We start from the raw sequence: 24,111 nt of genomic DNA on the forward strand, positions 1-24,111 counted from the left end.
CAAAAGGCACAAATTAATATATAGTTCCCAAATGTTTTTCAATAGGACTTGAATGCAAAGCTTTCTTAGACTCTTTTCACCTTGCTCACCATTAGGAACTTCTACTCCAGAGTAGCATAAAACATATTAAGTTGTATGTTTTGCTCTGCTAATGAAATCCAAAGTTTTAGTGGTGGTGCCACAAAAGCCCCACTCCTGTTCCAATGAACTTCATCACTGAAGCCAGTATCTCCACAGCTCCTGACACAGCTTACAGCAGGTCGACATCTTAAAAAGTGCTCTTTGAAATAATCTTGGAGCAATTCTAGATGGGGAAAGGCCTTTTACAATCAACTCAAAGGCCTGTAATTTGGCCACGTGTTCAGTAAGAAAGCTGGTGCAGTGAGCAGAGCACTTGGACTGCTGGCAGCTATTGCTGAAGTAGTCTGCTGTATTCCAGACCAACTGAAACTCTTTCAATGCAGTAGTGCTCATTCTTAGGTAGTGAGGTGTAACAATACGGTCTGAAAGTCACAAAGGGGTGGATTACTGTGACCAGTGCTTATTTAATTTTATTCCATTTTCTGGCTAATTATAAATGGCACAAAACATTCTTGGAATCATCACTGTCTGTGTGTCCAGCAGCAATGGATCCCCAACCACCTCTAGACTGCACAGAGATGCATCAAATCTGGAGGCAGACTCCTTTCACCACATTTCCCAACTTTCACCCTTACCCCCCTCCCCTTTTTACTCAGGCTCAACTTCAGTCAGCTGCCTTCCACACTGGTATTTTACCCTGGCCAGATAAAGAAATAGTATATCACAGGTAAAAGGTAGGCAGCAGTGTATTGTGTGCAATCTAGTTGGTATATAATATCATAGCATCTTACATATAATATTGGGAGAACAGTATGGTTATGTTTAAGATAATGAAGAATATGAAACCTGTGAAAAGCTGCAATTATCTTAGTAAAGCAGACTAAGGGAAAAATGTAAATCAAAACAGTCAGGAAGCTCTGGACAGCCTGATAGGGAAAAGGTACAGTAAAATCCCTGTTATCCAGGATTTTACTAACCGGCACACTCTAGTAACCAGAATTTCCAGTCAGCTGGCCAGACACTTTGGGGGGGGGCACCTCATATGTGGCCACTGCCGCAACCTCCCCTGGCCCCACCTCAACATGTAGCCACTGGGACCCCCTGTCCCCTGCTCCCCATGTGGCTACCACCAATCCCCCCACCCCCGCTCTGCATCCAGGCAGAAACCCTGTGCTCTCAGGTAACTGGCATTTTTACCATTCCCCACTCATGCCAGATATCAGGGATTTTATAGTAGTTGTGTTCACAGTAGCTTTAAAAATAAAGGGAAAAAGTAACTGAAGTACACTATTGAAGAATTAGGGGGAAAAAAGATATGACTGAACTTTGAGAAGGATACCTGAAATAATTAAAGGAGAGTGAAAGTGAATAAATAATTAAAGTACAGTTTGAAAGTGAAGGTACAAACAGAATCTCATGAACCTGACTGCTTTCTTAAAACAAAAACTGTCCACTCATGGTATGTTACAGATGTGAAAGGTTGGGGCATATAAAAGCAAAGTGCCAGGAGTTCCTAAAATACACTATTTGCAAGGGAGAGGGACACTTGTATTGTAGGTGCCCCAAAACCTTTGCAAGTATAGTTAGACACCCCTAAGGAAGAGCAAAACCTGGAAGAGGACAGCAGAGGAGAGAACGGGTTGGGCACTAAGGTAGAAATGGTGGGAGAAACCCCATGGGAGGATGAACCAGAGAAGGAGGAGGAGAAATTTCTCCTATCAGCACAAGATAGGAGACAGAATAGAAGGGGAGGAGGAGCAGCAAACAGCTCAGACATGGAGGTAGGGTTGGGGAAGAAAGAAAACACCCTACAGAGAACAGAAGAAGAGATGAAGCAAGAGAAAGAATGAGAGAGACAGGCCAGGAAAAGAAAGACAATATAGGGGCTGAAGACCAGGAAGAAGAGCCTGATAATGAGCAAGGTGAGCCGCAGGTGTAGCAGAAAGCCCCCTTTTCCTCTTGCCTGCAGTTGCTCTCCCCTCCTTGGATATGTTTTTCCTCTTCTACCTTTTCTTCCTTCCTCTTTCTTTCACTTTAAGATAAAGAATTGTGTTTTAAAATTTGTGTGTGTGCATTTTGTATCTCCCCTTGTATTTTGGTATTTTTATCTATTTGTGTGCCACAGCATTACACTCCACTACATTGAGGGATTTCTGCAACCACTGTCCCAAATTCCTAATGTTAGCAGATCCCAGGGTCTTGCCCAGGGCTGCTAGATCAGCTCGACTGAGGGGGACCGTTACCTGTGTGGTTTCCGTGGGTTTTCCCTGAGCATCCCGAGTGACTGAGGTCCGCGTGATTGCACTCTCCTCGGGCACCAAGGTCCTTTCCTGATCTGACTTAGGGTCTTCTGGAGAGGGATCCCCTGCATCCTCTGGATCTCCCCATATCTCCCCACCCCAAATCTCTCCCAGATTGAAGGGGATGTCTGGATCCCTGGCTTGGTCTCCCTGGATGACAGCTGCTACTTGCAGGCTGCGCTCCTGGAGTTCCTCTTTCAAACAGTTAATAGTATTTAGACAGGGGCCATGGTTGACCTTGGCTCCCTTCTCGGCTTGGTCTTTAGCCATTGTCTTTACCAATTTTTGCAAGGCTTCTCAGCTAGCCTTTTCTTGGTCCAATAATTCCAATTGTTGGGCATTGTCTTGATTTATTTTTCTCAATAGATCATTTTCATTTTCCAAGTTCCGAGACAACCCTTTAGAGTTTGATTACTGGTTTCCAATTGGACACATCTATCTTTTAGAATTTGGATTTGCTCCTCCTTTTCCTCAATTTCAGAGGCTCACTGAGCTTTTTCCTCAACTGCTCTTTTTACAGCATGCCATAGTAGCCACACCAAGGCACTGTGTTGTCTTTGAACTGAGGGTTTTTCAGAAAGGCAAAATCCTTCAAATTGGGCTTCAATGTCCCCTATGGAAAAGCCTGAGGTGCACACATCTTCCCTCCATGGGCTGGGTCCACCCTTCAGAATCTCCCTATGGAGAGGGGAAATTTCCTCCCTCCATACCCACTTATCTTCTTGGCCTCCTGTTCCAACCTTAGGGTTGTTTTTTTTTTAAACAAAGACATTTTCCTCAACATGCCTCAAGCCTGTCAGTTTTCGTGAGCCCTTGCGCTCCCAACCAACTCTGCCCCTGCCCCTGCAGTTCTACAACCAAATCCCTTCCTTGGGATATGTCCACCCCCTTGGGTGACTACTAAATCCAGACCCTCCTTGGGTCTGCCCACCCCCTTGGGCGAGTCTAAATCCTAGTCCACCCCCTTGGGTGACTTCTAAATCCAGACCCTCCTTGAGTCTGCCCACCCCCCTGGGTAACTATTGCCCACCCACCTCCGTGGACGTGGGTTCTATCTGGAGACACGGTCTCCCCAGTTACCAATCCGCTAATAATCCTAGAATAGTGCCCGCATTGTCCACCAAATAATGTTGGCTACATATGTCCAACTCGGGATCCTTAAAATTCTGGTTTATTAGGCGGATTGAAGCACTGTAATGAAGTTAAATCATAAACCTTGGGGCTGGTCCACATACACACACACACACACACACACACACACACAGTAGCAAGCTACAAGAGTCAGGTATACCTATCCCACAGGTGCTGGAGTCTGTCATCGAGGCTTCTTTCAGTGTGGTGTTATCTTCCAGAAGGGGGTCACCAGCTGGTCCTTCTGGCTGGACAGGTTGGGTGCTGGTCAAGTTGGAGATCAAGAGGGCGCCAGTGAGGGTCACTTTTCACTGCTTTTTATCTGTCCTTGGCAGACTTTGGTGACTCCTCAGTTTTCAGGTTTGCCCAATCCAGGGGTCGTTGACCCTTGTGGAACTTCCCTCTCGGTGGCTACTGGATGGCATCTGTCAGCCCCAGGGGTCATCTGCATGTATGTGCAGGTTTGGAAGTCTGTTGATAAATTTTGAATAGGGCTCTGGGAGTGGTCCATCTGGAGATATTCATCCCAAAAGTTGGTCCCCAGCATTGATTAACTCAGAGCAGGGCTTCTAGCCCTTGAACAGTAACATTTAGATATTTCCCGGTTGCTACATTGTCTTCTATTGATTTCTTCTGTTGGTTGATCTGCGGTTTTCCTAGGTGTTAACTGAAACCCTGAGTGTCCAGGAATGGCACCACCTACTAAGGGTTTGCACCACCCCAGAGATTCAGGCAGCACCCCACGCAACACGGCTGCAGAGCAGGAGACTATGTGGTTCTAGACTGCCTAGAGCCTTGTGACGTCGTCATGCACCACCTAGCCATGACACCTCACGGCCAGATGGGGGGTAATTACAAGATTTTTTTCCCCCACTGAGGATCAGGCTCCATGGCCTGAATCGCAACACAACTGGTAGGGAGCGGGGAGAAAACAGGCTCCACGGCCTGAGTCCCAGGCAGCCTTAGGGGTGCGGACAGCTCCTGCAGGCGAAGTCTGGGTAACCCCCTTAATATAAATACAGAAATATTTTTGGCAAATCTTCCCTTCAGTCCATCCTGCCCCGGTCTTCAGGTTTCACCCTTCACAGCACAGTACCAATGCCTCAGGCACGTCTAAATCAAATATTGGGCAGAGAAAACATTTTCGGCATATGCTTCCAAATCTGTCGTTCCCCCACCGGTTATTAGGAATCACCCCTATCAGCAGCGGACAAGGGCCCAGGCCCTCTGTACTCCCAACATCATTCCCTCCTACACTTCATGCAACACAAGGCTGAGGGAGAGTGGCTCAGCCTCTATGATGTACTGTCAAATCCAAAAGGTTTCAGCTTTGTACTCTGGTGAGCCCTCTGTCCCTACCATCCTGGGCTATCCCTCTGCTGAGGCCTGCTTTCAATCCTTGTCCCACCCGTTGGTATCCTCCGTATCCTTCAGGTTCACAAAGTTGCAACTCTTGGCTCCACAACAGAGGTGCCGATCCACATCCTAAGCCGGCTCCAACCCAGGAGTACATCAGGGACCGCCAATAGTCCCCTTGGGCGCAGCCCCTGGCCACCCCACCCCACCTGCCAGGCAACCGCTGCATAATTACTCCTGTCGTTTACCTGCACTGCATTGAATTTCTTCACTTTGACATTCAGAGCATGGGGCAGGAATCACACTGCATCAATACCTACCGCAGGCCTTTGCAGTGCTTTGTTTTAATTAAACAGTTGGATTCCCCTGATCTGCACCAGTTCTAAGTCAGCTGCTATCCCATCCCTGCGGAGGGGCAGAGGCAAGTAATGCCCACTGCAGCTGGTGTGATCCATAAGAAGGACCCGGCTCATATGCAGAGTTGCCCCTTACCACCTGCCCCCCCCCCCACCCCAGGAGGGATAGGCACAGCATCCAGCCACGGCTTGTGCCCAGCCCTGCTCTGCTCCCCAGCGTGACTGACTCAGACCTTAGAGACAATCCATATCCCAAAGATACAGATAAGGCTTGCCAACTTCCTTTACCTACACTGTTCTAAAATGCCACAGGCTGTTCACCTTGGAGACCTGCTACGGATATGGCTATAGCTTCTCTCAAAGAAGAGTGTGTACAGACGTTCACTCCTCTTGGCCATTTTTTCTCTGGGAGAAAATTTCTGAGGATGGGTACACTCTAGGTTTCTCCTGGGACAGGAGTGACTGATCCATAAATCTGAGATCTGAGTATTCTTCTGAGTTGTGGGACAATTTGCTTTTCATCTTAGCTACTAGGAAATGGTACCGAACCATTGGTTCTGTTTTCTGCCATAAAATTCTTCTGTTCAAAGCAGAAACAAAGTTTGAGACTTCAGGTTACATAAAAGGTCTACATGAACAAATACTTAAATAACACAAGTGTCTGGGCCTCAAGAATATATAAAATGTTTTTTTAAACAGTGACTACTTTGAACAATTAATGATGACCTGGATATAGAACTCTGCAGATTTGGAAGGAAAAGTTGCAACAGAAATTTCCAACAGCTTCTGCAGATTCTTTGGCCTTGCAGTAGCACATCAACTTTCAAAGAAAAAAAGTGTATGCTACCATAATAAAATAGGCTTCTCATTATGTAATATGCTGTACTAAGAAATGGCACAATTCTCTGCAAACACACCATGCCCCAAAACTAAGGACTATGCTAAAAGCTGTACTATAACAGTAACATTTGAGGTTACATTGAATATCATAAGCCCTGTATTTTATCTTTTTTCTTTAGGAATATATAAAATTTCAAATTGGTGGTGTTTGTAATAAGAGCTCATCAAAAGTAAGCACAGCTGTATTCTTATTAAATGACTTCTGTGAATGGCTTAAAGATTGTATATGAGCAATGTGATTTCCAATAAAATTAGATGATATTTCAAAGGAGGGAAAACAACACTGCCTTTTAGATTGTTACACTGGTATTACCTATTGTGATGCACTCATTAATGTGCTACAAATCTGCTGAACAGAAAAAAGAAATAAGGAACATATCTGAAATTCCAGAAGATATTGTTTGTAGGGGTGATGATAAACACTGTCTCTGGCTCCAATCTGTGCAGGTTTGTACCCCAAAACCAGGATCTGTATCTTCTAAGTTCTAAGCCTCCAACTAACTCCAAAAATCCAAACACAGAAAAAAGAAGTCAAAATTCCCATGTTTCCAATTAATATTCTGTTTAAATTTCTCATGGTTTTCATTTAAAATTAGAAGGTCAAGCTTGCAATTAGCTTGTAGAACTTGTTGCCATAAGATGTTATGGAGACTGATAGCTTACCCCAGTTCAAAAAGTTATTCAACAAATTAATTGAGGAAAGGTACACCAGATGACTCAGTAAATGTCATTTCTTATGTTCTTATGTATGCCTCCAAACCTATTTCAAGTTTATTATAAGATCCACAACTTACACAAACTTACCACAACTTACACAACAAATCCTCAGATTCACTAAAAGTCTATTACCCTATCCATATGCCACTTGTAATCTTGTAACTTGCATCACTTAAGGTAGTCTGAGTCATACTGCCAATTCAGTGCTAATAAATTGCTGCTCAACTGCCTTTGTAAGACTGAGGAAGCTCCAACTTCCAACAGTTCATCTCAGTACTTTATAGGATTCCCCTTGAAATGCTACTTCCATGGCCAACAACCAGACCAGTATGTACTTATAAATGCTTACTATAAGTACCATTATGCAACACTGCAGAGTCAAGTATAGCCAATCCATACTTTATACATTGCCAAAAAATTTTAAAAATGTTTTATGTACTGCAAAGAAACAGGAAGGACTTAATAAAGTGAGATAGCAAGAACTCAAATATTTAATATTCTGCACTAGCATAACAAGAACTATCCAAACACTAAATACATTAATTGTCAAACTACATTAACAAAGTACATTTTATAGGGCATTATGCTAATTATGTGTGCTCAAATACCTTCTAAATCAAAAAGATTCAGTAATTTCTGTTATGGGTAAGTCCTATAGAATTTAATAGACAATATTCACCTTTCTACAGGGCTTTGGTTCTTTTTTTTTTTTTTTTTTTTTAATAGTCCATAATAGTCCAACAGAAAAGTATTCTGTTACAGATTTCTATAAATGGTTCAAAATCTTACAAAATGGATATCCTCCATTCATTTATATAGACTAATTATTATGGAACACTATTGGGTTTTTATAAAATTCTACTGGTTTCACCATTATTACATTACCAATTTTTTCTATCAGGGCTCTAGTGAGCCTCATAGCCACTGGAAGGAGCTATTAAGTTCTACTGTAACCATACATTCCAGTCCATCACAAAAATACTCAAGAGTCAGCATTCTGGTGAGCGTGACATTTTAAGGAAAACCAATTAGAAACCATGATAGGAGTCAGCACTGATAGGAACTTTACAGAATTCCCACAACTCCACAGGGCATGACACTGCATCCAAAAGAGTAAGGGTAGAAAATAAAAGTTTTACTTTTCCTACAATCAAGCTTCATTGAACTAGGAGTATTAATTTTTATTTTTTTTTTTTACTCAGCAGGGCAAGGCTAGCTGACTGTCAACTTATACTTCTATGCCTCTATTGAGGGTGGTCTTGAAGGCTTAGTGTCATCTGGGGATTATCTTTAAAAAGAGCCATCCAACATCTTTAGTTTCTCCTCTATATATTGTTCTGGGACTATGTGCTACCCCAATGATAGGCATTATGTCGTTCATTTTTTGTCACAAGATGCAGTCTGAAACTCTGAAAATTGATGACAAACTTGACCCAAAGGCAAGGAGAGATGCAAAAAAAAAAACCCCTGTTATGAACAATTTTATTTACTGTAAGAAAAAAATATATACATATAAAGGAAGGCTTTCTAAATATACAAAGGAATAGACTGTTGTTTTAAGGGGGGAAATATCATATGCTACTATAGTATGAAGCAAAGGGGCTGTAATCAAGAAAAGAGCCCACAACAAGCTATCTGTAAAGTTGACTTTGTAATCACAAACATTCCTCTTCATGCATATTTGTACCAGAAAGATACTGGAAGCCAATTTATAACAGAGCAGATCTATGTGACAAAATCCTTAATTTCAAATTCAAATCAAGAGCTAAGCTGTCCTCAAGTCCAGGAATAAGCATTAGGGACATTTTGTACATATGGGTAATCACAAGTACCTGTGTAACATTAGATATATCTAATGCTCTACTTTTCCTTTCCAGAAGCCTTGAGAGACAGCCTTTTCAAGTCTGGATCGAGTTAACCACCATTATGGGCAGAGATACACTCCTTGGAAATTTCAGAAGAATAAACCAGAAAAATCAGGGTTCACAAACCAGGCTTGCCAAATCCTGGCACTCTGTTGCCTTGCAAGAACTTGGAAGGGAGATTAGTCTGCAAATTGGTCGGTAACTCTGAACTGAAGTCAAGAACCTATTTTTTAAACACACAGTTCTTTACATTTTATTCCAGAAAGTTTACACTTTTTATATGGGACTGTTGCCATCTTATATTTGCCAAAACTCAATTTGATGGAAGATGAACACTTCACAGGAACTCTTCAACAAATAGCTACTGACCACACTTGTTGACAAAGGCCAATATGCTTCAGGCTATGCAATGCAGAAAATTCAATGCCAGCTGGCAGCAAGCAAGGATTTTCCTTAAACAATAATAATCTAATACCTGTGATGGCTGGATTCCACTGAAGCTGTGTGACTCATTCTAGTAGTGCCTGAACCAAAAGCAAGTGGTGAGTGGCTATGGATATTTATACTGCAGAGTAATCACAAGCTTTTTTACTAGTACTATCAATTTTCTTGTCTACAGGGTCTCAGGAAACAAAAATTGCCTACTAGAGGTAAGGAATGCTTACTTATACAGGAGGTAACTGTTATGTCCATCTTCAAAACAACCCCCACTCAGGTTTTGCTTTTACCAGGACAGCCTACAGCCTAGAGACATGATTAGAAATGGTTGTTTTAGAATCCAGTATTTATCAGGGTTTACACAGTAAGATGAATGGGAAGTATGCTAACTTGAGCATTTTCCTGTATGACTCTCAGGCCTTCTGAGGGCTTCCTAATGGGTTCTGGGGCAAGATGCAATGCTGTACCTATGCCAAGGGGTTTGGTTTTTTTAAGTCAACTTTTTAAAGTTTGATCTCTCCCACTTGATTCAGAGAAGTCAAAAAAGAATCTAAAAAAAAATCCCTTTCTTTAAAGACAGTATCTATGGAAACAGGTCCTTTCACTATCTTCATTCTAGCTAACTAGAGGACCATCTTTACCGTCTGATAATACAGAAGATCCCAGATTCTCTAGGATGCTAATAAGGGATAATCTGGGGATCACAAGAAGAGGGACAGTGACTGAATGCTTTATTTTCAAATTTAAATTTGGCTGATGAAGGGATCTCGTCTTTTTCACTTCCTTTGTAGCACCCTGTCCATTAAAAGAAGGTTGAAGTGACAAGAGGGGATCTGAAGCAGAGATACAGTGTGCTGTTTACATCCCAGCATGATGAAGTAGACCTACCTATATAGTGGCTCAACATACTGATGAACATGTTGATAATCTCAACCCAGCATTCAACATTGTCTATCTAGACAACAATGCATCGGATATATTCCTGTCACCCAAGTTGTTTTTAATTTAACTTTTCTCTAAATTTCTCCCTTTATATATAATCTTTTAAATTTAAAGCAAGTTGGAATCAACACCAATTAACCAGTGGTGTAGGAAAATAAAATTCTTGTGTAAAAGGCTCTAGAACAGCCCTGATTTCAAGTTCAGAGGACCAAAAACCAAGAGAGGAAAACCTTGAAGAGAGTTAATGTCCAATGAATAGAACTGCTGGTTTTATTTTTCTATATAAGAAAATAAAAATCAAGTTTTTGTGGAAGAAATTTGAGAAAATAGTGCATTTGATAGAAGCATAGGAGATGAAAAATATCACTGTTGTTCATCAAATGGTTATATATATTTTAATCTTGTTTTAACATTTGCTCAAAAAGCTCTCTTTCAAGTTTCTGGACTTTAACTCCTTACACAAAGTGAAAGTAAACACAAATAATTAAATCACTTCAATCTATCACAAGATAATGCAAATCTGAATGCATTTTTATGCTATAAATGAAGACTAGCAGTGGAAGCAAGAAAAATCTTCTTGTAGTCAAGGTAATTATTTCAACAGAAATGCTTTAGATTAGTTGACCAAAACCACATCAAGGTTCAAATAGGGTGTATAACATCCTACTTTATATCACTCTCACTTACTACATGATGATGTACATTTTAAGATTCTTCTATTTCCTTTAAGGAAAGCACTACCTAGATAACAACTTGAATAATTAAGGTTTTAGAAAATTATCTAGAGACAGACCTTACTTTTTACCCATTAAAAGTACTCAACAGTGTCTAAGAATAAACCTTCTCAATTTAAACTTCATCCATTATGCACCTAAAAAGCAAATAGATATTAATACTATGCTTCATTATCAAATTACTACTAATTTCTCTCTCCCCTACTGTTTGTTTCTATGGCTAATTTTAACCTGCTTTTCTTTATGCAACATGCAAATAATATCAAAATATTTTTCCTAAAATTAGATTCATTTTTGTTCTCATCAGAAATACCATAATACATGTATTTCCTTACTGTCATTGTCACCATAGCTGGTCTCATTTAATGACTGAAGTATACTACAAGAGCAGATTTTTAAAAAATTTGTTTACCTTTCAGTTAAAATGACATCTATGGCTCGAGTTGTACAACTCAAAAATGTTATCTGCCAATCAGCATAGTGATCTGAGGTACTGACAACTAATGTCATGCAATGGTTCCATTCTAAAGCTCCTGTTCATGACTGGGCAAGCTTTTTTTTTTTTTTTAAGCATGCTACTGCCCAAGCTTTCATACATGCTGAAATATTCCACTAAGATGTAAAACACTGCCAACACACTTATACACCAAACATTCAAGAACAACTACTGAAAATTACTACCTTCACTAAAAAAAAAAATAATAATAAAACAGCTACAAGGTATCAAGCCAAGAAAATATGCTGACCCCCCACCATACAGCCTATATCCCCCTAAAGATCATTTCAACATGGTATCCAGCATATTTTCCTACATTAAGCAAATTTCTAATAAAGACATTTATGCCAGTCAGATCTAGCAGGGTCTAGAGACTTGTTTGCAGAGATGAAAAAGTCGTTGGTCACGTCCTTCACTCACTTGTCCCAGGGGGCATTCAGCCAAGCATACATTAGCAAAATTGTCTATAGTATCCTCTTTATAAATAAGGCTGCTTGGGAGGTGGATACAGAGCTGTAACAACAAGAAGCATAGCTTGTGCTTTCTCCTACCTTTTCATGGATATTCACAAACCAAAAGCGATATTGAGGGGAGTCTCACGAGGCTGGACACTCGGTAGCCTCATGTGGCATTCTAAGCACCACATTTCATCTGTCTAGGTTTTAAGTATTCCGAGAAAACCACCCTGACATGCACAGAATGAATCCTGCTCAAGTTGGAAGCATGTGATAACTAGGGTTCAGATTTAACAGAAACCCACCCCCAACACTCAATTAATCCTGTATTTTTAAACAAACACCACCTTACCGTTTTGCTGTTGTCTGGCTCAGGTTAGATTCACCTGCAACTCTTTAACATGTCTCTAGCAATGTTAATGTTTGCAGTCAGGCCGGGCTCATTCAGCAACTGAATTCACAACATCTTTCTGCACTAGCAAGCTGAAATGATGCGGCTGTACTACAGCTAAGAAAGGGGGAAATCTAAAGCAGAAAACAAAGAAATCCCTAAAGACAAAATAATCCCAGCAGAGTGTAATATAAAAAGTACAGAAGAATACTGAAGGCACAGTATTTCTCTGTCTAAATTTCATCAGCAATACAATGTTCTTTCTAAAAAGATATTTTTACAAATCTGATGGACTTGCCTGTGGAGTTCCCAGGAAGGCAGACTATCCAGGCTCTGCAGCAGCATTGCAGCCAAAGTAACCATGCATATGCTGTCTAGGCAATTTAAGGCAGTGTCTTTTTGAAAAGATACTGATTTACAGCGTAGTGCTGCTCCAACAGAACACAGAACTAGAGCCAAAATAGCTAATGATGATTTCATAGGAACTGAGGAAAACCATTTAATCGAAAGGATACAACTAATCATGCCAAATGCAATTATTGTCCTAGTACCAAAGGAAGCCAGTAAATTCATGAGTAACAAATGATGTTAAAATAATAATCTAAGGGCATCTGGAAATGAACGTAGGGGTACTGTGGCTCAATTTAATTAAGAATGCATACAGTTGTTTTATAAATTTCATATAAAAGAATATCCAAATTGTGGGATTACCAAACTATACATTTGGTAATCCCGCATTTTGGATATGCTTTTATCTTTGGATATGCTATCAGCTTAATAAAATATTAAGTTGGGTAATGACCGACTTAATATTAAATTCACAATGTATAAAAATTCACAATGTATAAAATAATTTAATAAAATAATAACTAACCCCCAAACCATCTACCTTCTGATTGGAACTCACTGTTGAGCCCCACATAAGCTGGGTGTGGTACATGGGAAAGAGGTCAGTGTGGGCAAGGCTTGCCAACTATGGTATCTCAAAAGAAGGCAGCATATCTTCTGCATCCCCTGCTCTCATAGCAACCCCTACTGGTCAATGCATACTGTATACTTGATAATGACTGGCAGTAAACCTCCACGCTGGAGGTAAGGGACTACTAACTAGACTGACTGACAGAGGGTTAATAATAAGGCATAAGCCCAAATACAAGAGGTGGATTAAACACAGATCACCCTAGATGACTTAAGGAAATATCTTCTGCTTTACTCGGACCAAAGGCAAAGCCCTACCCAAAATAACAGTATTGTTGCATAGCTCTGAAAAACTACAGTAGACTAAAGTAGTTCTTCATCCAACTTCATCAAATCCTAGTGATTCAACACTGATGCCCCAACTAAGCAAGAGCACACACCAACTGCTGAAACTTCCTTAGCCTGACAAAGGGTTTTTGAACCCGAAAGCTTGCTTAATAACTATTCTCCAGCTATTTGGGTTGGTCTAATAAAAGATATCAAATTCACCCAAGGAACCTTGTCTGCCAACTAAGCAAGGTATTCAATTATACAGCAAGTACACCTCCATTCTGATATGTGCAAGTTCCACGGAAATCAGTAAGATTTAAACACAGGCTTTAATGCTTCTTAAATCAAGGCCCAGACTTGTTAATGAGCTGAATAAATTTGTCAGATAGCAACATCTTCAGTAACAATCAGAAAACTCAAATGAGTATATGAACTTTATAAGATCTTGCTTCAGCATCTGAACATCTTCAGAAGTTATTTTCATCTACTTTTCAAATGCCATGCTACATGCTGCCTTTGAAAATGGGGTTTAAGGTGGAAAAGGCTAGAAAAGCCTACTTTGAGGCCATAGGCAGACAAGGTTCCTTGGGTGAATTTGATATCTTTTATTAGACCAACCCAAATGGTTGGAGAATAGTTATTAAGCAAGCTTTCGGGTTCAAAAACCCTTCATCAGGCTAAGGAAGCTTCAGCAGTTGGTGTGTGCTCTTCCTGGATGGAATGAAACTTTGAGGCCAAGTATTTATAGCATTCATATTTTTCATATTTCTATACCTTTTGTATTTCCCTGGCAGAACAGCTGTGGACCTGAAAGGGAAGGGTGGGAAAGGAATCTGAAAAGCAAATTTCACTGAAATGGTAGAAGTCCAGACTGCCAGTGACATACCCAGCATTTATTTCAGGCAGCCTGAAGACCTGTGAAAACAAAAGGTATGTCTACACTGTGATGATAGAAGAGCTAGCTCAGAACACTTCCAGTCCCATTCCTCAACTGTCTTTAAACAAAGTTTAGCTACTAGCACAGAAATGTTTTGGTGCTGCTTATGGTACCACAGATGCAAGGTGGGGCTGGAAAACCTGGATGACAACCAGTAAAGTTTGGAATTAAGAATGATATTTGGAAACCTATCTAATAGGTGGCCCTGGTAGTACAGGAGGTTTGCATAAGGCAGGCTTTGCATGTGTTGGGGGGGGGGGGACATTTCTAAGGAAATTCTCTGTGTGAACTAACACATTTACTTAAAAAAAATCTAACACCAAACTTGTTTAGTTTTCTAAAAACTGACTAGAACTACAACAGAATTTATTACTCTAATAGGATAAAAGCAAAGTAGCTGGGGGCTACATGCCCTATGGGCAGCATACACACTGACCCTGGGCCACACAGCACGTGGCTCCCCCAGCCTCAACCCCCCTCAGGTCCCCAGCTGCAGGTTTCTCAACTGCACCACATCACACAGGGGCTCTGGAGGCTGCACCACAATACCCTGCGCCCCCAGGCAGTGGCAGGAAGTAGCAGCTGGAGAAGGTGGGGGAGCCTGGAGACCCCAGCTGCTGCTGCTGCAGCCTGGAGTAATAAAGGGGAGGGATAACTGCATGGAAGCCCAGGGGGTGCAAATTAACCGCTCATGGACCATATGTGGCCCTAGGACCACCAGTTGGACAGCTCTAACCTACATAATGGCACAGCTCTGACAGTAAGTCAACCAAGTATGCAATCCGTGATTTATTAATATAATAGCAATATTTATTAATACTGCATATGTTAATATATTTCTAATATAGTGATGAGAATGACAATAAAAATACTTCTGTATGTTCGTATTTTTTAAATTCAGTTTTCATAATTTCTTTTTCTATTAACTGAGTTGTTTTTTTCCAAACCCTGGAAGACAGGGTTGGAGAAAGAAGGGCAACTCACTGGGCACTCCAATAATAGTTATCAGGATAGGTTGTGGTCTCTGTACATCCATATAGAAAATAATTTCATGGCCGCTAAGGAAGAACAGTTAGGAGAGCAATGTTCAATCAAAAGTTTGACTGTTGCAGCAAACAGTCAAAAAAAAAAATATAGTGATGTACTCAACAATTTGAAAAGTAAAGATAGCAGATGTCTGGCTACATGCTGAACAAAAAGTGAGAAACTTGACTGATTCCCAACACAACTAGACAATCTTTGAAAAATATTTACAAACATAGGACAATAACGGCTTTTTTGGGTTATCACACCCAGTCGCCTGCTATCACAGGAAAACATGAAATATAATCTCTTTCACAAAATGATCACACTTTCTTCTCATTAAACCCTTTGCCATGTAATAAACAAGACACGACCACAAAAAAGAAAAAAAAGAAAAATCAACTGTGACAAAAGTGGACAGATGCCTACATGTACAAGTTACACCTTACGGCCAGGTACAGACATTATACTTTTAACAGTATAAGGGATTGAAAACCAGTCTATACCCATAACAGAACAGAAGTTCAGCACATACAGACTGGTTTAAAAATGGCGAAACCCAGTCTAAGATTCGCCCCATCACACCAAAGTGCAAATATGTGTTCTGTTCACTACCAATCTAAACTATGCTGCTTACAGAAAACTGTGCAACTTAGACTGATTCCACATTGGGCTTTTTGAATGCCTGTACCTGGCCTAGAAACTGTCAATGATACAGTTATTAGAGGAGAATGTACTGCATTTTTTTTTAAAGTTATTTTGAATCAAGGGTGCTATTCAACTTATTTTGCTAAAGCAAATATTTGAGCACAGCCATAACACCTACATTCTCCCTCATGATGCTTCCTTTAAAAAGCCACTGTCAGTAAAAAGGCAACTGTGGGTCATGCTTCATCGTTAAATGTCTTTGCTACTTTAAGGTACAAATAAATATCTTATACAGTTTAGTTTCTGAATCATTTATGCATGACTAAATATATTTTGCTTTGAAAAAAGCTTCAAAATATTTTTTTGATTTAAGTTCAAAGGTTTGGAGAACCCTGACATGTATGTATAACTACATAAAATGCTTCATAATTTTTGGTAGTTTAAGAGTAATGATGGTCCTGAAATTAAGCGAAATGCAAGGATTCCTTAGGATGATCTCTTTTATTGGACCAAGTCACTTTCAGATTTAATCAATTTAATTAACTAATTACTTACATAAGATTAATCCAGTTCCATGTCTAATAGTCAGTGTTGAGTAGTTACATCATCCAACTGAAAAATATTAATTAGAAACTTCTACAAAAATAATGGTGCTCCATATGCACCATAAAAATAAAAGCTAAAGTCCATAGTGACCTAAACCAAGGAAAATTAAACATGCAGTCATATATGGTTACCTTTCAAGAATTGACAAGTTAGATGAAATTGTAACAAATGTATAGTGCTCCTGATGATTATTATATGACACTTTGGCTCGACACTACTGTGGTTTATTTGTCTCATGAATGGAAAGTGGATTTTTTACCTCGGGGGATTAGGTATACAGTAGGGCTATGTAAAGCTTCAGGTGCTGATTCGATTCAGAGGAGATTTGGCCTGATTCAGTGGCCAAATCTCCAAATCCGAATCAAATCAGGCCCCACCCCCTGCCTGCTCCCCTAGCCCCCCGAGCACCCCAAACCCCCCGCCCTCCCAACCCCCCCTCCCCCCAGTCCCAGCTCCCAGTTCTTTAAAAAAAAAAAAAGCCCCTACACACTGGCTCTGCCAGGTAGGGGGGGCAATCCCCACTACACCCCAATGCCCCGCTCTGTGTGGGGGGCTCTTCCATGAGCTCCCATCCCCTGCCCACTCTCCCAGCCCCATCAATAGCTGCCCCGTCTGGCCCCAGCTCCGGACTCCTTAAAAAAAAAAAAAAAAAGCCCCGTACTTACTGGCTGCTGCAGCAGCTGTTGGGGCTTCTGGGGGCTCGTGGCAGAGCCCCTCCACGCAGTGCGGGGGCTGTGGGGATTGCCCCCCCTGCCTGGCAGCAGCCGGTGACTGGAGGGGTTTTGGGTTTTTGGGGGCTTTTTTAAACAGCTGGGACGCTGGGGCTGGGAGAGCGGGCGGGGCCCGGGGGCTCATGACAGAGCCCCCCCACGCAGGGCGGTGGGGTTTGACAGCAAGCAGTGAATGCCGGCTTTTTTTTTTTTTTTTTTTTTTTTAAGAGCTGGGATGCTGGGGCCAAGCAGGGCAGCCATTGACAGGGCTGGGAGAGCAGGTGAGGGCTGTGGCCTGTTTGATTTGGCCACCGCCAAATCTCCGAGTCAGATATGGCCGAATCAATTTGGGGCAGTGATTCGAATCACTAAACCAAATCAACGTCCCCCTAATGGGCCAAATCTGAATACGAAGCAAATACTAGGCGCTTTGCACAGGCCTAGAGAAAGAAAGGGAAAACCCTTTTAAATAGTCATGTAAATGTTGTAAGGATTATAAAACAGACAGTGCTTGAGCAAGTAGCCCCATACCTTTAGGCTGTTCTCACTAGGGAGAAGCAACACCAGAATTTTCAGGTTGGGTCAACAATAAAAAGTTAATGGTTTACTGATATGATTACTTCAAGACAGCTGCACTATCCTAGCACAGAAGCAGCTCACGCCCACAAAAAATGCTTTTACCCTGTGGTGGGTAGCCTTTTAAATCTGCAGCCCAGATTAACCTAGTTTGAGTCAGGAATGGGTCAGTTTGAGAGGACCCGCCTGGCCGCCATTGCCAGTTTTCCCCACCACCAGTATGGGAAACACCTGCTGCTTTCCTTTGTGCTGGCACAGGGAAACTGCCTGCTGCCACTATCTACCCCTCCCCCCACTTCCCATTTCATCTGCCACTGCCACTTGTCCCTGCATCAAACACAGGGAAAATGACTGCTGTCAGAAGCCTCCTCCCCCAGCACCACCAGCACCTGCCACCCAATGCCACTGAAGACTCATGTCCATGAGCTGGATCTGAAGGCTCCATGGGCTGGTTGCTGACTCCAGCTGTTACCAGTACAGTTTATGTTAGTCTTTTAAACCAAGTATTTCAGCAGAAGCACTTTTATACCAGCGTTTTGCCAGTGGCCACATACAGGTGTCATTTCTAGCAGGAGAATCGCTGCTCTTGTGATAGAAACTACAAGCGTACAGGTGTTCAACAAGTTTCTTGCACATGCCTCCTGTGGGAGAAAGATCTTCCCCTTCTCTTGAGGAGAATCTTTCTTGAAGGAAAAATACATGACTCATCGAGTAGTGGGAAAATGTTCCACGTGCCTTCCTCAGACCAAGGTCACCCACGTCTGGAGAAGGCATGAGAAGCTGCTGCTCCTCTTCTCCTGGTCCCCCGAAGGATTCAAGTGGCAGGGAAAGACTCCTCTGACTTCTCCAGACTGTGGTAAAACTCCAGCTTGGAGAAGGTGCAGGGGGTCCACTGCTCCGCTGCTCCTGCTGCTCCCACAGAGCAAGAGGGGAAAGTAGGCACAACTATCTACTACTCCCCACCTACTCCCCAAAGCTAGGGACAGATATTCAAAAAGCCCGAGCCTGAACTGGGAACTGGAGCAGCCCTGAAGCTTCCCAACCTCCCTCCCATCTAGAAAACCAGATTGGGGGTGGTTACTCCATTGCTCTAGTCCCCTCCTGGACTGATACAGGAGGGGTCTAAGCAGCCACTGCTCTCCGTGCGTTCCCCAAACTAGGCTCACTCTGATCTGTGGAAGGTACAGAGAGCAGGGGAGTCAGGGTAGCTGTAGGATGAATGCCCGTACTGCTTCCACTCCCAGAAAGATTTGTAGCAATGGAAATTTCTCTGAAACTTATACTACTAGAAACGAATACCTGTTTGAGGCCAGTGTTAAGCAACTAACAATAAGAAACAAGTAGTAAACCTGAAGAGGATACAGAGGCAAATGACAAAGCTAATACATAAGTTGGAAAGCAAGCTGTGAGAAAAAAGGTTGAAGGAATTAGGCATGTTTAGTTTGGAGAAAAGGACAGAAAGAGGAGATAAATTAGCAGTTTTCAATATACTGGGAAGGCTGCCATAAAAATGATGCATAAACATTGTTCTCCCTTGCTACAGAGGACAGGACATATGGCAATGGCTTTAAACAACAATCAAACAGATTGAGATCAAATCTCAGGAGAAACTTTCTAATCCTAGACCACTTCGAGATGCTGTAAAATCTACCTCATAGGGTGTTTTCAAAAAAGTTGGACTTCTATCTGTCTAGGATGGTTTAGGAATAAGAAAATCCTTCACCTGAACAGGGACCTGAAGGTCCCAATCATTCTTTCAACCCTATAATTCAATAGAAATGTCCATAAAAAGTTTCCATCTAAAGAGAGAAAGACCTCTGATCTTCCACCTCCAGGCAACAAGAGCCAGAGGCTTATCAGAGAGACCAAGAAAGAAACAGCTAGCACTGCAAATGATGTAAGCCTTACTACAAATTAGAAAACTAATCTTTTTTCCCCACCCAAAAACAAATGTATATAAAGAAATTCTGGAATTTAGAGGGTGAAAGTATTTTCTTTAGGACAGTATTTAAATTCATGTCCCAACATGGCATTAAAATAACACTATATTGTTGAGGTACACATCTTAAATAAGAGGTAACGCAAAGATCATAATCACCGTGGTCACACATTGTACAATGCTTCTCACAAAAGGATAGGACTTGTGGTTAATTTCCAATTTGGATAATTTATACCCTGCCTAGCTAAATTCCTCCTTCATTATCAATTGGATACATTACACTTTCGCTTATTGTACTTAACTGTAATGTTGTACAGCTGCACATTCTGTTCAACTACAGCATTATTTCACTACAGAGTTGGCTACATTTTTGTAGTGCACAAAGTGCATTATGTATTCAAATGCAGGAAGATATGTAAAAGCTTAGGGCTTTCCTTTTATATACTGCCTCTCATTCTGGTCCAAGCTATTCATGTTACTTGATAAATTAAGTGTGAACCACTAGTCCAAAAATCTCGGCGTATATAATATAGTTATATAATATGTATGTGTATATGGGTGTGTACATGCACACCCACATATACACACATGCATACATATAAAAAGATTAGAGCTCTAGACAGAGGCTAGGGACAAACATTACACATAAACTGGTTTAAGTGAGCAGAAACTGGTTTAACCCTGTAACAGAACATAAGTTCAGCGCACATAAACCAGTTTCAAAATCGCTGAAACCAGTTTAAAATAAACCTGGTTGAATACAGTACCAGACTTAACTGATTTGGGTCAAATCATTTTATGCAGTATCTGTCCTAGACCCCTTCCTGGTTTAAGTAAAACCAGAATCCCCCAGCAACCCAGATGCTTTGCAGCCCTGATTGTCTGCTCCAGAGAACAGGGCTGGCCCTGCCTCTCTGATCCCTGGCCAGAGCTCTGGCAGAGACTGCAGGCACAGCAGAGTCTGCCTGACTTCTCCCTGCCCCACGCCCCCTTCACCACTTGTTGATCAAGCAGGGATTCCCTCCCTCCCATAGCACAGACCCCAGGCATGTTAGCTAATGGGTGTGGGTATGTGTGTGTGTGTGTGTGTGTGTGTGTGTCCAATTTCACTGGGACATGAAGACAGAACAATGTCCGCTTAGGGCTTTTTGGAGCTAATCAAGAGGTCAGCTGGTAATGTCCCTCCATTCCTTCCTTGGAAAAAGCTGTTTAAGAGCTTGAACTAATGAGAAAGGCTTTTGTTTTGTTGATGGGCTGATAAACACTGCGTTATCAGCCCCCTGCCAGCTCCCTCGCCTGTCAGGTTTGCAGACAGTATGAAGAAGCAAAGAGAGGAAGACTGAAAAGCCCCATATCATTAACAGATGCATGCTATGCACCAGAGTAAACATCCTTTGCCTCAGAGTGCTAGCCAGGGGCTGGGATCTGGCAACACTCCCGCTCCTTGAGCAGCGAGCGGGGAAAAGTCTGGGACTACAGGCAGTGCAGGGGTTTACACCCCTTCCTAATCAAAGCATCCTGCCGGGGCCTGGCCATGCCCACCCTCAGATCAGCACTATGGAAGGGAAGGGATGGCTGCTCTAGCACCCCCCCACACTTCTAGCCCAGGGGTGGGTAATTATTTTGGGCGGAGGGCCGCTTACTGAGTTTTGGCAAGCCATCAAGGGCCACATGACAGGCAGCCAGGGGCAGATTAATATTTATTTTCTAAATTTTTTAGAGGTCCTGCAGGCCAGATGCAATGACCTGGTGGGTCGCATCTGGCCCACCCCTGTTCTAGCCTGAGCCACTTCAGGCATCTGCCTGCATTTCCTCAGTCCAGAGGGAATGTCTGTGCAGTTGCAAACTGGTTCAATCTAGGCAGGTTAGACCAACCTGCAAAGATTGAATTAATTCAGGCTCAGGATTTTTTAATATCTGTCCCTGGCCAGAGAGATAGCTGTGCACACACATGGCTTAGCCAGGAATCTATTCTCAGGAATGCCGCAAAGAAATTTACAATCAGTAAAATTCAATATATGTACTCACTGTAGGAAAGATGGCAAGTAGAAAGATCATACAGCCAATTTACTTTAATGAAAAGCAACCAATCTCCATAAACCTTAGCCTCCTAAAAAGTATGTAAAGTACTATTTTCATATTTGTCACAATTAGAATTTTGTGCAGTCTGCAAAAGAACAGACATCAGCACTTTAGACAGCAGTTGTTTTGAAAGAATGCTGCAGACATAAAAGTTATAAATCTCTATTTTCAGGAACAGTTCTAAAGAACTAGTGGTATCTACCAAAATGCTTGCAAGACTTAAGGGGTCATCTCACTGAACATTCTTTTTTTTTCAAATTACATCTATTCTTACAGCTGATCTCATGCAGGGACTAAAGCCAGTGAGATCTCATTTCAAAGGCATCTTTAGCATTCAAGTAGCTAAGAGAAGAAAGCCAAACCATAAAAGAAGTAAGACTTGACACAAAAAGAAAGGTTCATCTTTATCACCATAGCAAGTTTAAATATGCTATACATTAAAATGCTAATGTATTTTAACAATATATCCTGGATTTCTTTTTCTCATTTCTCATTTTTGAGGTAGTCTCTTGAAAGCAATGCTTTTCACGACAACTGATTTATTTCTATATTCCACAGGCATAAAGAGAGGTAATCTCAGAACTGTGGTTTAGAAAACAAAGAGATTCTCTGAATAAATTTAAGCTACTGTGATTACAAAACTAAAAGATAGGTTTTCTTCATGCATATCTGTTATACAGATGTCAGGAAGTAGGAATAGGTTGCATACTGAAAACCTAACTGTATCAATTTTGCAATGACCTTTGATCTGCCTCTATTCAAACATTCTTCAGCAGGTGCTGATCCTTAAACCCATTTTGTCCAAATTCACCATCAAGAAAAAAAAAAAACTGCCAGAGGAGAATGAAGAGGTATATGACAACAAGCCTGTAATCCTTATACTGTGTGGTAAAATCAGCTTTGGAGAACATTAAATGAACTTAAAAGTACCATTGCTATAGCTTACAACGTTGGCTTGCATCTACATGCAGTCAAGGAGCAAGTGTTCCAACTGAGCAAATAGTTAGCACATAAGAAAACTTTAAGGATATTTACTTTATATTTAATGGGCAACCTTGTGTTTCTGCATAAAACAACAGATCACATTCTTCCTATCTCTATTTGAATGGATGAAGATGATACAATCAATCAGCTTCCCAACACCTACCGAACAGAATGATTCAAATGAGACCCCCCAACAAATTCTGTGCAGTTCCATGTGACATTATTTAATAAGCCAATTTGTATAGCTCAAATTTATGTAAACTCCATTTCCTAGAAATGCTGCTGACAAAAGCAGACCCTGATAAATTAATTCCTGATTATCCACAGGGTGAAGGTATGGCAAGTTTCTTACAACACACTATCCTGGTCACATGACAACCTCACCTGGAAGGTTAGTAGGGAGAGGGGAGAATTTTCTCCCCCCCACCCCATGTTCAACATTATACTTACTAAATGCAGTTAACACACAAGCAGATGCATATTCAAACAGTGTTAAGTGCCCTTTGCATTGCAAAATTGTTCCTTTTCAGGTGAGGGTCATCTCTTAACACACAGAAACTTTAATAGCCCTCAACATTCCAAGAATTTACAACTATTGCAAGTGAAGATTTGAAACCACCCTAACATGTACTAACTTTAATCCCTCAAAGCAGTCCAATGACTTGTAACTGCCGCAAATGAATGTGTGACACCACCTTAAGTGGTGGTACGTTTGTGATGTGCAAGCTAAAAATAAGGGTGTTGTTACGTTCTTCTAAATAAGGAAACATGCAGCTATTATGGTTTTGATACATTTTGATTTTATAGAACATTAGGCAGTATTAAAGTTAGCATGTGGTACAAGCGGTCACACATTAAGGGTTAATACTCACTCTAACCTGCTCAACTCTGACCTGTTTGCAGAGGGCTGCTAAGCAGTGACATAGCTAAGATCTTCTATGTCTGCCTCATGGCTGCCCAGCTCTCCAGCAGCTCCCTGCTTACTCCACACCTGCAGCTCAACAGCTCCCTGGCTCACCTGTCTCATCCCAAACACTGCTATGGCTCCCCAGCAGCTCCCTGCTCACCTGTCTTCCACCCCATTCCCCCACCTGCACCACCACCACAGCTCCCTAGCACCTCCCTGTTCACCCATCTCCTCCGCAGCACAGCTCCCAACTTACCCACAGCTCTCCCTGGGTCTCTGTCAGCCTGGG

The 24,111-nt window shown here is 41.6% G+C and overlaps 1 protein-coding gene across 4 annotated transcripts in view; it reads right to left on the bottom strand.

Annotated features, from left to right (window-relative positions):
- The window catches only part of CDK14 (cyclin dependent kinase 14), a 676,419-nt gene that overhangs the window by 542,727 nt on the left and 109,581 nt on the right, over positions 1-24,111 (bottom strand). Inside the window, exon 1 of one of the 4 annotated variants that reach the window (XM_019497918.2) lies at positions 12,124-12,206. The exons of the other annotated variants lie outside the window; for them this stretch is intronic. The gene's annotated coding sequence lies outside the window, so the exon portion shown is untranslated. Of the gene's footprint in view, positions 1-12,123; positions 12,207-24,111 lie in introns of those variants that run through there. 4 annotated transcript variants of the gene reach the window in all.

Source organism: Alligator mississippiensis, chromosome 5 (assembly GCF_030867095.1).
Source record: "Alligator mississippiensis isolate rAllMis1 chromosome 5, rAllMis1, whole genome shotgun sequence".
Classification (NCBI taxonomy): domain Eukaryota; kingdom Metazoa; phylum Chordata; order Crocodylia; family Alligatoridae; genus Alligator; species Alligator mississippiensis.